Source organism: Rhinoraja longicauda, chromosome 13 (assembly GCF_053455715.1).
Source record: "Rhinoraja longicauda isolate Sanriku21f chromosome 13, sRhiLon1.1, whole genome shotgun sequence".
Classification (NCBI taxonomy): Eukaryota; Metazoa; Chordata; class Chondrichthyes; order Rajiformes; family Arhynchobatidae; genus Rhinoraja; species Rhinoraja longicauda.
In genome coordinates this window covers 21,607,103-21,623,837 of record NC_135965.1, presented here as the reverse complement: position 1 = coordinate 21,623,837, position 16,735 = coordinate 21,607,103, and the positions used below count along the sequence as shown (strand labels likewise).

The 16,735-nt window shown below is 47.9% G+C and overlaps 1 pseudogene; it reads right to left on the bottom strand.

Moving 5' to 3' along the window:
* Window positions 1–6,395: 6,395 nt before the first annotated feature.
* On the bottom strand, window positions 6,396–15,389 carry LOC144599047 (extracellular calcium-sensing receptor pseudogene; annotated as a pseudogene).
* Between the last annotated feature and the right edge of the window lie 1,346 nt (window positions 15,390–16,735).

Here is a 16,735-nt window from a genome sequence, read left to right as displayed (position 1 = left end):
CTTGCCTGCATTAATTTTATGCAATTTTGGTCTCCTAATTTGAGAAAGGACATTATTGCTATTGAGGGAGTGCAGCGTAGTTAATTCTCGGGATGGCAGCGTGAGATGCGACGAGGATGCTGTGAGGCTGCAGGGTGACTTGGATAGGTTGGGTGAGTGGGCAGATGCAGTATAATGTGGATAAATGTGAGGTTATCTGCTTGGGTGGCAAGAACAGGAAGGCAGATTATTATCTGAATGGTGTTAGATTTGGAAATGGGGAGGAGCAATGAGACCTGGGTGTGCTTGTATATCAGTCACTGAAAGTAAGCGTGCAGGTAGAGGAGGCAGTGAAGTAAGCTAATGGCATGTTGGCCTTCATTGCCAAGTTTAGGAGCAAGGAGGTCCTACAACAGTTGTACAGGGCCCTGGTGAGACCGCACCTGGAGTATTGTGTGCAATTTTGGTCTCCTAATTTGAGGATGGACATTATTGCTTTTGAGGGAGTGCAGCGTAGGTTCACATGGTTAATTTCAGGGATGGCGGGACTGGCATGTGATGAAACAATGGATCGAAGGGGCTTGTATTCACTAAAATTTAGGATGAGAGGAGATCTGAAAGAAACATATAAAATTCTTAAAGAATTGAACAGGCTAGATGCAGGAAAAATGTTCCTGATGTTGGGGGAGTCCAGAACCAGTTTAAGAATAAGGGGTAGGCCATTTCGGACTGAGATGAGGAAAAACTTTTTCACGCAGAGTTGTGAATCTGTGGAATTCTCTGCCACAGAAGGCAGTGGAGGCCGATTCATTGGATGTTTACAAGAGGGAGTTAGATTTAGCTCTTAGGGCTAAAGAAATCAAGGGATATGGGGAAAAAGCAGGAACCGGGTATTGGTTTTAGATGTAAGAAGATAACTGCAGATGCTGGTACAAATCGAAGGTATTTATTCACAAAATGCTGGAGTAACTCAGCAGGTCAGGCAGCATCTCAAGAGAGAAGGAATGGGTGACGTTTCGGGTAGAGACACGAAACGTCACCCATTCCTTCTCTCCTGAGATGCTGCCTGGTCTGCTGAGTTACTCCAGCATTTTGTGAATAAATATTGGTTTTAGATGATCAGCCATGATCATATTGAATGGCGGTGCTGGATCGAAGGGCCGAATGGCCTACTCCTGCACCAATTTTTCTATGTTTCTATGTATCTAATTCCATATCATCTTAAATTGTTTGAAGAAAGGTCTCGACCCGAAACATCGCCTATACATGATCTCCGGAGGTGCTGCCTGACCCGCTGAGTTACTCCAGCACTTTGTGTGTTATTTTTGTGCACCAGCATCCGCCGTTCATTGTACATGCTTAACTTACCTGTAACTCGTTTGACCACACATTTCTTATCGCTCAGCGCAAAGGCTTGGTATAGACACACGAATATGAATTTAAAGCTTTCCCAAGCCACCGCCTTTCCGAAAACAACATAACATGAATGTACTTAGCAAAATATCATTATTAGTTTTGTACTTGAGAAAACACTTGGAGTATTAATTGAAAGGACAATTGGTGGTACGAGATGTCAACTGACCTTTTGCATCTGATTTCTGCTATTCGCTCGGTGTATAAATTTACCGGTTGCAAACTGTTTAAGTGCACGGGAAAGATCCCTCCCAGTACAATGTCGCCGTCCTTAGAGATGTTGGGCAGATGGATTCTCTCCCGAAGCCGGCACCTCATCTCATCCGAACGCAGAGCAAATGTCCAGATCACTAAGGCTCTGAACACAATCTGATACATTGCAGTAATGAAACTGGCTCGCGTCGATTGGATCCTGCTCTTTATATTCTCTGTGTAGATGTCCAGAAACGGATTGAGTTTAAATACTGAAGAAGATACCCCCAATAGAAAACTGTAGAAATTAGTTAACATCCCAAGTGAACACAATTGTTTTTTATGACAGCGAGATACATCCTACAGTAATTACCGTGATCAGTGAATCGTTCCTCTTTAAATTAAATGGAGTCAAGAATCGTGTATAAAATCAGGAGAGAAATAAATCGAGTAGATGCACAGAATCTCTTGCACAGGGTAGGGGAATGAGGACCAGAGGACATAGGTTCAAGGTGAAGGGGAAAAGATTTAATAGAAATCTGAGTGGTAACTTTTTCACACAAAGGGTGGTGGGTATATGGAAGAAGCTGTCAGAGGAGGGAGTTGAGGCTGGGACTATACCAAAGCTTAAGAACTGGTTAGACAGTTACATGGATAAGGCAGGTTTGAAGCGATATGGACCAAATGCAGGCATGTGGGACTAGTGTAGCTGGGACATGTTGGCCAGTGAGGGCAAGGTGGGTCGAAGGGCCTGTTTCCACACTGTATCACTATGACACTCTATGATTCCATAAGGATTTAGTTTAGTTTAGTATAGTTTAGTTTAGAGATACAGCATGGAAATAGGCTCCCCAGCCCACCGAGTCAGCGCAGACCATCAATCACCCATTCACACTAGTTCTATGTTCTCCCACTTTCACATCCACTCCCTACACACTAGGGGCAATTTACCACAAACCTGCACATCTTTGGTATGTGGGAGGAAACCGGAGCACACGGGGGAAACCCACACGGTCACAGGAAGAACTTGCAAACTCCACACAGACAGCTCCCATAGTCAGGATCGAACCTGGGTCTCTGGTGCAATTGAGGCAGCAACTCTATCTCCTGGCCACTATGTCACCACTGAAGATTAGAGCTCATGAGGTAAGGAGCACAAAACAACATGGGTTTCATGTCTATTCACAATGAAAACTGGTACTGAAATTAAGTGTTCTTTCATAAAATGCCATTGTGGAGCCACTGAGGTGCCCTGACTGTTAATCCTCTGGTTTCCACTGTTCATATTTTGTTTGCAGATCCACAGGACTTTGAAGCGGTTCCCAGAATTAGCACGACAAGTAAGGAACAGAAACGAAGAAACTGGGAAACAACAGACCAATAATTCAATGGTTCAATGGTTCATTATTGTCACATCTACAGACGTATAGTGAAATTCTATTTTTACAGACAGTTCAGTAAAATATTGCCAATCCCCGATTAGTACAAAGTATATAGAAATAGTCCACTGAGACCGCATGCAAGAGTTGCTGGATTGTGAATCAATTTGCGGTGAAGCTTCAAGGAGAACACACACAGCTTAAGCCAATGGTGGAAAAATAAACTGCAGAGAGATCATGTGCAGGCAGATGTGATCAGTTGAACTTGTCATCATGTTCAGCACAAACATTGTGAGCTGAAGGGTGCGTTCCAGTGCTGTACTCTCTGTGTTCTATGTTCTATGCAAAAGTGCAACCACATTCAAATATATTTGGTTCAGTCCATATACTTTAGCTTCTAGAATTGCTGCACACTTTTTTTTAAATCACATCATTTGATTAGAGGCACAAGGAACTGCAAAAGCTGGAATCTTGAACAAAGCACAAAGTGCTGGAGGAACTCAGTGGGTCGAACAGAATCCATGGAGGGAATGGAACGGTTGACATTTCAATTTGAAAGCCTGCATCAGAACTTGTTCAAGGTTTTGATCCAAAACATAGACTATCTTTTTATCTCGACAGTTGATGCTTGACTCATTGAGTTTTTCCAGCAATTTACAGTTCATTACACATTCCAAAATTATCATATCTTATGTGTCCTTATGTAAATGGCAGATGGAATACATTGTAAAACAAAATGAGGACATAAAGCTAGTAGAAGAACTAGCAAGGGGATGCATATTTTTCAATAGTGAAATATTGAAAAGTGATTGGAAACCAGGAATCCCAGGAAAGATTGGGTTAACATATGATGAGCATTTGAAGGCACTGGGCTGGAGTTTAGTAGGATGAGGGGGAACTTCATCGAAACTTACCGAATAGTGAAATGCCTGGATGGATTGAATGTGCAGAGGATGTTTCCACTGGTGGGAGAGTCTAGGACCAGAAGCCATAGCCTCAGAATAAAAGGACGTACCTTTAGAAAGGAGATGAGGAGGAATTTCTTTAGTTAGAGGGTGGTGAATCTGTTGATTTCATTGCCAGAGATGGCTGTGGAGGCCATGTCATTGGATATTTTTAAGGCGGAAATGGACAGATTCTTGATTAGTAAGGGTGCCAGGGGTTATGGGGAGAAGGCATGAGAATAGGTTTGAGAGGGATAGATCAGCCACCATTGAATGATGGAATAGGCTTGATTAGCTAAATGGCCCAATTCTGCTCCTCGAACTTATGAATTTATGAAAAGTTCAGAGGAACCAGGATGACTTGTATATGAATCACTGTAACTTTATACAAAATGTTGCAGTAACTCAGCGGGTCAGGCAGCATCAATGGAGGAAAGGAATAGGTGAACTTTCTCCAGAGATGCTGCCTGACCTGTTGAGTTACACCAGAAATTTAAGTCCATCTTCAGCATAAACCAGTACCAACCTTCCTCTACACTGTAACTTAATATGCAGTTACAGCACACAATTAGGAAAGCAAATGGTGCGTTGGTCTTTATTGCGAGAGAAGTTCAGGAAAGAGTAGAGAGTATACAGTTAAATGAGGATTTGATGAGACTGCATCTGGAATATTGCACAGAGATCTGATCTACCCACCAAAGGAAAGATATTGTTGCAACAATGAGAGTAAGAGTTTTGAGTATGAGTTTGAATTTATTTTATTGCCACGTGTCCAGTGTTGCATGCTGACTAGTGAGCGGAAAGATAATACATGATTACAATCATGCAGTTACTGGATAAAGGGAATAACGTGAATTATGTTCCGTGCAAGATAAAGGCTCGCCAGTCTAATTCCTGGGCTAGTGAGTTATCAGTTGAAATGTATGCAGCAAATTACGCTTGCACTGGTTAGAATTTGGAAGAATAAAAGGAGGTCTCTTTGAAACACACAAACTGCTTGACAGAATGGATATAGGATTGATGTTTCTCCTGAGATGTGTAGAACCAAGAGTCACTGTCTGAAAATATGGTGCAGGGAACATTCAGATCAGAGATAAGAAATGTTTTCACTCAGCAGGTAGTGAATCTTTGCAATTCCTACACAGGGACTATGGAGGTTCAGTTGCTAAATATATTCTACATAAAGATCAATATCTATATGATACATGGAATTTATTGCCACAGACGGATGCGGAGGGCAAGTCCTTGAGCATTTTTAATGTGGAGAGGGACAGATTCTTGATTAGTAAGGGTGTTAAAGGATATGGGGAGAAGGCAGGAAAATGGTGTTGACAGGAAAAGATAGATCAGCCATGATCGAATGGTGGAGTAGTTCTGATGGATGGATTGCCTAATTCTGCTCCTTTGATAAGGCGCTTCATGTTATGCTGCTTAGGAAGAAAAGAACCCATGGTATCAAAGGGTAAATACTAGCATGGACAACAGGTTAGCTGGATGGCAAAAGACAAAGAGTGGCAATAAAGGGGGCATTTTTTTTTTGGTTGTCTGCCAGGGTCAGTGGGGGGGGCTGCTACTCTTCATGTTTTATATTAATAATTTCGATGAGGCGATTGAAGGATTTGTGGCAAAGTTTGCGGATGATACGGAAATAGGTGGAGGGGCAGGTAGTGTAGAGAAATCAGGGACTCTACAGAAGGAGGGACAGGTTGGGAGAGTGGCAGAGAAGTGGCAGATGGAAAAGAGTGTAGCAAAGTGCAGAGTCATGCATTTTGGTAGTAGGAATAAAGGCTTAGACTATTTTCTATATGGGAAGAGAATACAGAAATTGGAGGTGCAAAGGAACTTGCGAGTGCTGGTGCAGGATTCCCAAAAAGTTAATCTGCAAGCCAAATCGGTAGTAAAGAAAGCAAACTCAATGCTAGCATTTATTTCAAGAGGGCTTGTATACAAAAACAGGGATGTAATCATGAGGCTCTATAAGGCGCTGATAAAGCTGCATTTAGAATATTGTGAGTATTTCTGGGCACCAGATCTGAGGAAGGATTTGCTGGCTCTGGAGAGGGTCCAGAAGAATGATCCCAGGAATGAGTAGGTTAATCTATGTTGAGCGTTTGTCGGCACTGGGCCTGTACTCGCTGGAGTTTAGAAGAATGAAGAGGGACCTCATTGAAACATGCAGAATAGTGAAAGGCTTGGATAGAATGGATGTGGAGAGGATGTTTCCATTAGTGGGAGAGTCTAGAACTAGGAGTCATATTCAGCTGGGTAAGTGAATGGATTTGAACGTTGCGATTTAGTTGCTGCAGTGAACTAAACGAAAGTATGAAGTCAAACATCAGGACATAAGCTCATCCTTTTGTAGTCTTCGTTTATCCTTTGAGGTCCTTCTCATCCAACCTTACCCATCATGTGCTTCTTTGGTCTGGAGGACAGGCGACATTTCGCTTCGTTACCCTTCTTCAGACTGAAAGTAGAGTGTGGGGAGGGGTTAATAAATTGGAGGCGAGTAAAGCCCAGAGGAAATCACCACGATAATGTTACTCTTCGGTGCAAAAATGCAAAGCAACAACCCGAAACTGGAGGCCAGGATGGCGAACACTTCCACGGCCACCGTGTATTTACCGGGAGAGCTGACAGAGGCGGGAATAAAAGTGATCCAAACGGCGCAGAAGATCAACATGCTGAAAGTGATACACTTTGCCTCGTTGAAATTGTCCGGCAGCTTCAGCGCCAGGAAGGCCAGCACAAAACAGATGCAGGATAAGAGAGCGACGTAACCCGATGCGGAGTAGAAGGCTGTCGAGGAGCCGGGGTCACACTCCAGGATGATCGTCTCCCGGTAATATTGCGTGTTGGTCACAGGGAAGGGCGGCGCGATGACCACCCAAAGGACACAGATTACACCCTGGACGGATGCGAGCAGGAAGACACTTATCCTCTGGTGCTTCTGTCCAAACCATTTCTTCCAGTTATCGCTGGGGTGCGTTGCCCTAAAGGCCGTCAGGACCAGTATGGTTTTGGCCAGAACACAAGACAGACACAGGACGAAGGAGACGCCGAACGCCGTGCGGCGCAACACACAAGACCAGTGGGTAGGTTCACCAATGAAGGTCATGGAGCACAAGAAACAGCAGGTGATCGCCCACAGAAGCAGGAAGCTGAGCTCGGAGTTGTTGGCTTTAACCAGAGGGGTCTCTCGGTGTCTGCGGAACAGGCCAGCTGTCAGTGCGGACATACAGACACCGGTCAGAGCAAGGGCGACCAAGGCCATGCCCAGGGTATCGGTGAAAGACAAATACACGACACTCTTCGCTATGCATTGGTCCTTGGCGTCGTTGGACCAGAATAGTGGAGGACACTTGGTGCAGTCGGTGGAGTCTGAGAACAAAACACACCACACAAATGAGGAAATCATTTTGACGACATTTAATGGAGGCATATTTGATGGGGAACAAGGAACTGCAGATCCTGGAAACCGAGCAAAATACAAAGGTCAGGCAGCATCTGTGGAAGGAATGGACCTCCTGATTTCCTCTGGGCTGTACTCGCCTCCAATTTATTAACCCCCCCCCCTACACACATTTAACCCCCCCCCCCCCCCCCATACACACAAATACACTCTACTTTCAGTCTGAAGAAGGGTAACGAAGCGAAATGTCGCCTGTCTTGTTTCTTCAGAGATGCTGCCTAACCCGCTGAGTTACTCCAGCGTTTTGTGCCTATGGACAGGCAACATTTCCTTTTCACCTTGTAAGAAACATTTGGACAGGTTCATAGACAGGAAAGGTTTAGAGGGATATGGGCCAAACGCAGGCAGGTGGGACTAGTGTAGATGCAACATGTTGGTCGGTGTGGGCAAGTTTGGCCGAAGGGCTTGTTTCCACGCTCTGTGACTCCATGACTATGACCTCCAGCCTTTGTCAATACTCCACCCATCCCCAATCAACTCCCCCTCTCAGCTGTATCCACCTATCACTTGCCAGACGTTGTTCCGCCCCCACCTCTCTTCCCCGGATGACCCCCCCCCCCCGACTACAATCAATGTGAAGAAGGGTCCCAACCTGAAACATCGCCTGTACCTTCCTTCCACTGCTGCTGCCTGACGCGCTGAGTTACTCCAGTGCTTTCTGTTTGTACTAAAACGAGCTTGTTCCTTTATTGGTTGCTCAACAGCTTGATTAGTTTAGATTAGTTTAGTTTAGTTTAGAGATACAGCGCGGAAACAGGCCCTTCGGCCCAACCAAACTATTGCTTAGTTTTCCTTTACAGGTGTTGACATGTTGAAGGGATAGTTTGTCTGTTTGTTTTTATGTTATGATTGTTTTTGTAAAGCGCTTTGAGCTTCTGGTAAGGCGCTATATAAAATAAATGCTTATTATTATTATTATTATTAAAATATACAATTTCACTGGAAACTAATTCGCCATAGGAACACAAGAATTCTTTGATGGCAGACACCATAGAGAGGTTTTTTTTGTTAAAAATGGTTGTAAACAATTCAATTTGTCTTTTATGCATCAGTGAACAGGAGAATGTTACTTAAACCCCGCTAACCCAACGTCCATCCCACAACATAGTCAAGTCAAGTCGAGTTTATTGTCATCTTCACAAGTACGGTGAGGTACAGGTACAATGAAAATCATGCTTTCAGCAGCGTCACAGGCAGATAGATATACACACATAAAAAACAGTTATTCATACATTATACATAAACTCTACAAGACATTGAAAAGAAAAAATACTTCAAAACAATACATTAGTGCAAAATACAAGAATCAAGTCCATGCTGGTGCAAGAGGTGGTCCGTAGTGTTCCGTTGCTGAGGTGGGATTAGGGTTGTGCGGGTAGGTCCAACAACCTGATGGTTGCAGGAAGGCAGCAATTCCTGAACCTGGTGGTATGGGAGTTCAGGCTTCTGTACCTCCCGCCCGACGGTAGCAGTGAGAAGAGGGCACGGCCCGTATGGTGAGGATACTTGATGATGGATGCCGCCTTCTGGAGGCAGCGCCCAGTGTAGATGTTTTTAATGGTGGGGAGGGCTGCGCCCGCGATGGACCGGGCTGAGTCCACCACTCTCTGCAGCATGGCAACACTGTAGATACTGGAATCATGAGTAAATGATGAAGAGCTGGAGAGACTCAGCGGGTCAGGCCGGGATGCCACACTGTGACCACCTCCAGAAATGGCGACATTTGAACTCTCCAGACTGTGCGGCGCCAATTGGACTGGGTGCCCCATTGCCCTGCAGGGGAGTCTCTATACCTCACCAGAACCATTTGGTGCAAAATAAGTCAATTATGGAGCTGTGGCTCCAATGTCACACGTACCCAGTCCATCACGGGTACTGACCTCCCCATCATTGAAGGGATCCACAGGAGTCACTGACTCAAAAAAACAGTCAGCATCATCTGAGACCCACACCACTGAGGCCATGCTCTCGTTTCACTCCTGCCATCGGGAAAAATATATAGCAGCTTGAAAACCATGACCTCCAGGTTCAGGAGCAGCTTCTTCCCTATAACCATCAGACCATTAAACAATACAACTATGGCGAGTCCGAAACTTGTTGGTTGTAGACGAAGTTTATTGCAGCCGCAATACACGAATACAGAGTTAAACAACAAGGTACAGGACAACCAATACAAACTTACTGTCTTCCTTGAAGACTTCGCCGAACTGTCTCAAACGGGCGCCAAACGCGCACCTGACATCGCTGGCCAATCAGCGATGTCGTTCCCTGGACCAATCCCCATGGTCGCGTTCCCACGTGATCTCGCTGGCCAATCCGAGGGTTCGACGACCTGGACCATTCTCTATGGTCGCTACATGACCCCCCCCCAGAACCCGAGGTGCGGAACCTAGCTGGGAGCCGGATTTCGCGACCATAACGAGTACGGAGAGGGACAGCCTGAACCACAGGAGCCGGAGGTTCCGGACTTGGAGGAACAGCCGGAATGAGAGGTTCTGGAGGAACTACCGGCACGGGGGGTTCTGGAGGAACTGCCGAAACGGGGGGTCCTGGAGGAACTGTCGGAACGGGGGTTTCTGGACTGGGCGGAACTAACGGAGGTTGGCCTCTCCTAGGGGTTTGACCGACCAGGACTGGTTGATCCGGGTCCAAATGGGCAGGTTTGAGCCGGGACACCGAGACGAGTTCACTCTTGCCGCCCATGTCTAAGGTGAAAGTAGCCGTTCCCTTACGTAAAACCCGGAACGGCCCTTGATAGACCTTCTGCAACGGGGCGCGATGGGCATCTTTACGCAGAAAAACAAACTCACAGTCCTTCAGGGAAGACGGTTCATGTACCATGGAACACCCATGACGTGAAGTCGGCACTGGAGCCAGGGAGCCCACCCGTTCCCGGAGAGATGCTAACGCTGATGGGACTGTAGGGAGCAGGGCTGAAGGGTCCGGAAACAGATCTCCGGGTACTCGAAGTGTCGAGCCATATACTAGCTCTGCGGACGACGCACCGAGATCTGGCTTAGGAGCAGTCCTGATGCCCAAAAGAACCCAAGGGAGTTGGTCTACCCAGTCCGGGCCTTCAAGCCTTGCACTGAGGGACGCCTTAAGTTGGCGGTGGAACCTTTCTACGAGTCCATTTGCCTGGGGGTGATATGCAGTTGTGGGTTGTAACTTGGACCCGTACAGTTCCGCCAGCGCGGCCCAGAGGGACGAAGTGAACTGTGGACCTCTGTCAGTTGTAATAACTGCCGGGACCCCGAAACGAGCTACCCAATGAAGGGCCAAAGTCCTAGCACAAGACGCTGACGAGATATCAAACAATGGGAAAGCCTCTGGCCACCGGGTGAACCGATCCACCACCGTGAGGAGGTGGGTGTAGCCCCGGGAGGAAGGCAAAGGCCCGACCAAATCCACGTGGATGTGGAAAAAACGACAAACCGGGACCTCGAAATCCTGTACGGGGGGCTGGACGTGGCGCTGGACTTTAGCGGTCTGACAGGGCACGCAGGAACGTGCCCACCCCGCTACCTGTTTCCGCAGGCCATGCCAGACAAACCTCGCTGCTACCAAGGCAGAGGTGGAGCGGATGGACGGGTGCGCCAGCCCATGAATGGCATCGAAAACCCGGCGCTGAAGGGAGGGCGGTATTACCGGCCTGGGACGAGGAAGAGAAACATCGCACCAGACTTTCGTGCCCTCCGACCCACAAGCTACCTGGGCCAACTTCAATCCCGAAGTGGTGGACTGGTAAGCCGAAACGGTATCCGCTAAGAGCTGTGCCTCCGCAAGCTCCTGGGGATCCACTTCGCAGTCCACCGCCGAAATAGGGGGAAAAGCAGGTCTAGACAGGGCGTCAGCCACGGCATTAAGCTTACCCGCGATATGACGGACATCTGTGGTAAATTCGGAGATAGCAGTCAGGTGCCGCTGCTGGCGGGCCGACCATGGGTCAGACAATTTCGAAAAAGCAAATGTTAATGGCTTGTGGTCCGTAAATGCCACAAATGGGCGGCCCTCGAGGAAATACCTGAAATGACGGACAGCTAAATAGAGAGCCAGAAGCTCTCGGTCAAATGCGCTATATTTCAGCTCGGCCGAATTTAGTTGCCGGCTGAAAAACGCTAAAGGCTGCCAACGGCCACCGACCTGCTGCTCCAGAACTCCACCCACCGCCACGTCAGAGGCATCAACCGTCAGGGCCGTGGGGGCGGAGGGGCTCGGATGGACCAACATGGTGGCGTCTGCCAAGGCTGCCTTAGCTGCCGTAAAAGCTGACTCTGCGGCCGGGGACCACAACAACTCTACCGGATTCCCTGCAAGGCATTGGAAAAGCGGGCGCAGGACTCGCGCCGCTGCCGGGACGAATCTATGGTAGAAATTAACCATGCCTACGAACTCCTGCAGCCCTTTTACTGTGGTAGGCCTGGGAAAAGCCCGGATAGCTTCCACCTTCTCGGGCAAAGGGGTGGCGCCGGCAGGAGTAATTCTGTGCCCTAGAAAATCGAGGGCAGGCAGGCCGAATTGACATTTGGAGGGTTGGATAATGAGCCCGTGGTCTTGGAGCCGCTGGAACACGGTCCGCAAATGGGCCTGGTGTTCCTGCACTGAGGGGCTGGCTACCAGGATGTCGTCTAAATAAATAAACAAAAAGGGTAAACCCCGGCCCACGCGGTCCATCAGTCGCTGGAAAGCCTGTGCCGCGTTCTTTAAACCGAAAGGCATACGCAACCATTCAAACAACCCGAACGGAGTAATAGTTGCAGTTTTTTGTATGTCCTCCGGTCGCACCGGAATCTGATGGTATCCTCGCACCAAATCGATTTTGGAAAACACCACCGCTCCTTCCAGCCCAGATGAAAAGTCCTGTAGGTGCGGTATGGGGTAGCGATCAGCCGTGGTGACAGCATTGAGACGCCGATAATCGCCACATGGCCTCCACCCCCCAGATGCCTTGGAGACCATGTGTAACGGCGAGGCCCATGGGCTGTCAGACTGACGGACAATTCCCATTTCCTCCATCTTCCTGAACTCCGCCCTTGCCACCACCAGTTTGTCTGGCGGTAGTCTCCTGGCCCGAGCGAAAACGGGAGGGCCTTCGGTGCGGATGTGATGGACCACACCGTGCTTAGCCGAAGGTGCGTCAAAACGTTGGACGAGCAGCTCTGGGAACTCTGCCAGAATCGCAGCATACGAGTCGGGGGCCGCGACGACGGCCTGGACAGTAGGGCTGGGCGAGGAGGTGATTGTTGGAGCGACGTGCTCATCTTCGGCAGAGGGTCGGAGGTCGTTACCGCGGACATCAGGAACCAGTGAAAAAGCCCAGAGAAAATCTGCGCCCAGGATCGCTTGTTTGACGTCGGCTATGATGAATGGCCATTCGTACGTGCGGAGGCCTAACACAAGGGACATCTTCCGTGTACCGAAAGTGCGAATTGGGCTGCCATTAACCGCGATGAGGGTGGGACCTGTCTTACCCGATCTGGTTTCGAGGTCGGTCGGCGGCACTATGCTGACGATGGCTCCCGTGTCTACCAAAAATTCTATGTCCGTGGGGCCGCGCTTGTGCGGATCTTTTTGGCGGGCTTTCGGAGAATTGGCGGGAGACGTGTCGCCATCTTGCCGTCGCTGTGGCGTGGTCACTGATGTCGAGACTTTGTTGATTGAACCACTTGCCTTGTTTTTTGCCGCTATGAGCGCGTCCGCTTTCGCTGCATATGCTTCGGGGTCCTTAAAAGAACAATCCGTAAGCAGCAGTCGGACATCCTCGGGAAGTTTCTCGCGGAATGCCTGTTCAAACATCGGGCAATCCATATGCTCACCGGCTAACATCATCATTTCGGCCATGAGGACGGAAGGCAGTTGGTCTCCAAGATCCGGTAGGTGCAGAAGTTTTGCCGCACCACCATGCTTATTCAACCCAAAGGTTCGTAGTAATACCTTCTTCATGGCCTCGTATTTGTCTTCCGCAGGTGAATTTACGATGAACCGCATCACGCGCTTGGTTGTGTCCGGCGATAGCGCGCTGACGAGGTAGAAGTACTTCGTGGACTCGTCCGACACCTTCTTTATATGGAATTGAGCCTCGGCGTGGATAAACCAAGCTTGCGGTGCGTACGTCCAAAATAACGGAAGATGAACGCCTGCCGCGCTTGACTCCGGTGTGCCCTGCTCAGCCATCGTCAACGAGGCGTCGGGTTCCTGCTCAGTCGGTGATCGTCCAGATCACGTCGGGGTCACCAATATGGCGAGTCCGAAACTTGTTGGTTGTAGACGAAGTTTATTGCAGCCGCAATACACGAATACAGAGTTAAACAACAAGGTACAGGACAACCAATACAAACTTACTGTCTTCCTTGAAGACTTCGCCGAACTGTCTCAAACGGGCGCCAAACGCGCACCTGACATCGCTGGCCAATCAGCGATGTCGTTCCCTGGACCAATCCCCATAGTCGCGTTCCCACGTGACCTCGCTGGCCAATCCGAGGGTTCGACGACCTGGACCATTCTCTATGGTCGCTACACAACCTCTATATAAGGTCTGTACTACATAGACTTGGGGGCAATGGCTTTGTCTTTTTGCATTATTATTGAGTTTATGTATGTGTGCATACATATGCCGAACTTTTCGTTTATTATATTGTTTACAGATAACAATGTTTACATGTTCTGTTGTGCTGCTGCAAGTAAGAATTTCATTGGCCTGTTTGGGACATGTGACAATAAAACACTCTTGATTCTTGTATCTCCATCCAAGACCAAAGTTGCCTATCTGGTTGAATACCATCAAACCTTCCTTCTCTCCACCATCGTCGCCCTATGTTTACACCGTGTGCTTCCTATCAAATGTGCTGCCCACGCCACGCTAACTGCACCCCTCCACTCCACCACCCGTGAACCAAGGCAGCCAATGCACCAGTGACCAAGTCACACACCGTTCCTTGAGCCAAACACATCGTGCTGGAGGAACTCAGCGGTTCAGGCAATATCTGTGGAGGACAGACGACATTTCGGGCTGGGAGCCTTTACATTTCCATTATTGCCTCTGTATCTAAATGCTGGGACTGCCTGCCAGCGCTAGCTCCTTCACGAGCAGGGGTGGTTATGAACGCTGGCCTTGCCTATGAACCCACATTCTGACACCTAAATATAAAAACGGTCTGGGCTTCGAGATTACGAATGCCACAACACGAACATTATAATAATTTAGCATGAGTGTAAATCCGGCTTGCAAAATCAAATGAGTGCAAGCCGGATTTGATCCTGACTACGGGCGCTGTCTGTACGGAGTTTGTACGTTCTCCGGGTGACCGCGTGAGTTTTCTCAGGGCGCTCCAAAGACGTGCAAGTTTGTAGCTTGCAATCTGAAGAAGGGTTCCTACCCGAAATGTCAACCAGAGATGTTGCCTGACCCGCTGAGTTACTCCAAAACCAGGTTCATTGGCTTCGGGAACATTCTCTCAAGTGTGTAGGGTAGAACTAGTATACTGGCCGGCGCGGACTCTGGGCCGAAGGGTCTGCTTCCACGCTGGAAACAAAACTAAACTAAACTCATTCTAAACTAAACTAAATTAAACTAAACTCTCGTACCTCCGCATTGTTGAGGTTCATTTGGGAGTTTCAGGAACCAATGGGTAGAAACGTTGAACGATGCACTACCACGCCTAAAGAATTTCAACAGAACGGATTCAGCAAAAGGCTGTGATATTGGTGGGCAAATATGTGAAAATACCAGAGTCCGAACCTACTCGCTGCATCTGCCGGCGGTTCTTTGAACGAATGCACTTCCTCCAACCTGCTCAGATGCACGGCAAACATCCCTCCAAGAACGATGTCGCCGTCTCTGGAGACGTGTGGTCGCTGGATTCTTTGCTGAAGCCTTCAGGCGAGCGGGGCCATTATCACTGGCACCCCCAACACTAACTGAAACATGATGGCCTTAAATCAATCCTGACATTATACCTCAACTGGTAGCAACAAAAATCTGCTCACCCTCCTTACCTGCTCACCTTCCGTCATGGGCTATTCAAACGCCCCGGGGGGATACTTACATTGGGGGACTATTGGATACAGTCTGGGGAAATTAATCGGTATCCCAGATGAACACACGGTTTGCTGGGAAGACCAGATGCCTTCATCTAATCCCACGTGTCAAATTCCAAATGAGCAGTGATGGTTTCATGCTCTAGTTGAACTGGAAGCCAAAAGACGCAAAATACAGAAGAGGGACTGATGTTCAATGGTTCAATGGTACTTTATTAGTCACATGTACCAGGTTACAGTGGAATTCATGTGTAGGAAGAAACTGCAGGCGCTGGTTTACACCGAAGATAGACAATGAATGAATGAATGAATGAATGAATGAATGAATGAATGAATGAATGAATGAATGTATGAATGAATGAATGAATGAATGAATGAATGAATGAATGAATGAATGAATGAATGAATGAATGAATGAATGAATGAATGAAACTTTATGAATATCTCATGAAGCATTTTACACAAAATGCTGGAGTAACTCAACGGGTCAGGCAGCCCATCTGGAGAAAATGAATAAGTGATGTTTTAGGTTGAAACATCTTCAGACTCAGAGTCAGTGGAGAGGGAGTGTCTATGACAGTGACATTTATTTTTGTATACAGTTAAGTACAAGTATCACTACACATAACCAGATCCACTTTGATAAGCATCTCAGATACTGCACACGTGTATAGCAGTAGTACACAGAGACAGTATACAGGGTCGTCACAATTGGCGCCATTTTCAAGTCCCAGTTGTTGTAAGTGAGGGTTCTTGACCTGACCTTGAAGACCCATTGTCCTGGCAGTATTGCAGGGTCAGCCTGGCCAAACGTAGCCAGTAGTGTCCTCCCCCGCTGCTCCACCACTGCAGGCCACATCCGGTCCACATGCTCGGCCTCTTGGAATGGCACCTGGTCCAGCTTAGCTCCAGGATGTTGCAGGGTCTCCAGTGGTCCACTCCACTGTTGAGGCAGTGACGTGGATCTCATAGGGATACAAGCCTGGTCCGCGGGAGTTCAACTAAGCAATAATCACTTTAAAAGGAGTTGATGGTCAATTAAAATATTAGGAGGGGAAGCCGTAAAAGGTTGAGAGGGTAAAGAATGATTTTGAATGTTGCTAAGAGCACACACCAAATTGCCTCTGACAATGTGAGCACATTCACTGGAAGGAAGAGGGATCTAAGGAGGGATTAAGAAGATAGCATCTATCATCAAGGATCCCCACCATCCGGGCCGTGCCCTTCTCTCACTGCTGCCATCGGGCAGGAGGTACAGAAGCCCGAGGTCCCACACCACCAGCTTCAGGAGCAGCTACTTTCCTACAACCATCAGGTTCTTG